This window comes from Pinus tabuliformis, chromosome 7, assembly GCF_031772625.1.
Source record: "Pinus tabuliformis cultivar Carrire ecotype Pingquan chromosome 7, CPIR1, whole genome shotgun sequence".
NCBI classification, from domain to species: domain Eukaryota; kingdom Viridiplantae; phylum Streptophyta; class Pinopsida; order Pinales; family Pinaceae; genus Pinus; species Pinus tabuliformis.
In genome coordinates, this window is record NC_142293.1 from 1,337,201,486 (window position 1) to 1,337,202,923 (window position 1,438).

General features: G+C 45.7%; 1 pseudogene; it reads right to left on the bottom strand.

The window, feature by feature from the left end:
- Window positions 1-239: 239 nt before the first annotated feature.
- Window positions 240-1,194, bottom strand: LOC149252496 (14-3-3-like protein GF14-C pseudogene; annotated as a pseudogene).
- Window positions 1,195-1,438: the final 244 nt, after the last annotated feature.

Sequence of the window (1,438 nt, forward strand, 5' to 3'; positions counted from 1 at the left end):
GACTGAAGAGCACACCTGGTTAATCGTACCTCTGACCGTGGAGGTGTTATTCTTGACGATAGTGCGATGCAACGCGCAAAAACCCAGAGCCTGGAGAGTTTGTATGTGGAGTTCCCTTGTGCCCAGGAGGCCCTTCAGAAGAGTTATATACATGAATGAACTGCATGCAATGGGAGCATTCGCATTGGTGCCTCCATACACAAACATCCCCATCCCTCTTTCGATATTCTCTCCCGCCCTCAACAATGTCTTCTCTTTTTCTCAACAACGGTGGAAACTTTTTTGAATAAATTAATTTTTGATCTCTTCCATAGATCCTCCTGCATATCTGCGGTCCACAATGTTAGGTTGTCAAGCACCTATGCAGTCCACAATGTTAGATTGTCACGCACCTATGCAATCCACAACGTTAGATTGTCACGAACCATGATGAGAGTGTTGTCCTTGGAAGAATCTTCACCTAATGTATCAAACTCCGCAATCAACTCATCAAATGTCTGTTTTAATAGATTACAGGCTCTGGCGAATTCAAAATCTCATAGTAAAATCAGAGAAGTTAAGAGCCAACCCTAGCCTAATAGGATGCGTTGGAGTCAGCTCTGCTACAACAATATCCTACGTAGACTTGTAAGCAACAAAAGTGTTCTTAGCGGCCTCCTTCCTTTCGACGCCTGTCTTAAACTCTGTAATGTATCGATGGTAATCACCCTTCATCTTAAGATAGAAGAACTTGGACTCCGCAGCGGTGGAAGAAGTGATGAGATGGGAGTCGAGGAGGCGGAGAATACCCTCGCAGATATTGGAAAGCTCTACTTCCACCTTGTTCCTATACTCCCACCACATGCTCATCATTGCCCCTGATTTCTTCCTTCTGCTCGATGGAGGAGATGATCCTCCAGGAGGCCATGCGGGCATGAATCACGTTCTTGTAGGCGATAGATAGCAGGTTGCGCTCCTCCACTGTGAGCTCCTCCACCTCCACGCATTTGGTCACTTTCTCCACGAACTCCGCCGTCTCATATAGGCGTTAGATAGCAGGTTGCCCTCTTCCACTGTGAGCTCGTCCAACTCCACGCATTTGGTCACTTTCTCCACGAACTCCGCCATCTCCTCATAGTGCTCTGCCTACTCAACCATCTTCACCATGTATACATTCTCCTCCGGCAATGACTCCAACATCGTCGTTGCCGCCATTTGTGCACAGATCTTAAAAACCTAACTTAACTTCGCTTCTGGATCTTCAAGAAATGGCCGTTTCAATGAAGAAACACGCTAAAATGGCAGAACCAAGTACTTTGATTGGATTTTCTGTGAAATTAGCAGCACAACACAATGAACGGTTGTACAGGGAAGGGATTGCAAGGGTTTAGTAGGTCGCTAGAGAGTCAGAGCTATTAATTACAAAATCGTATGACTTGGAAGTAATTGTTGGAACTGA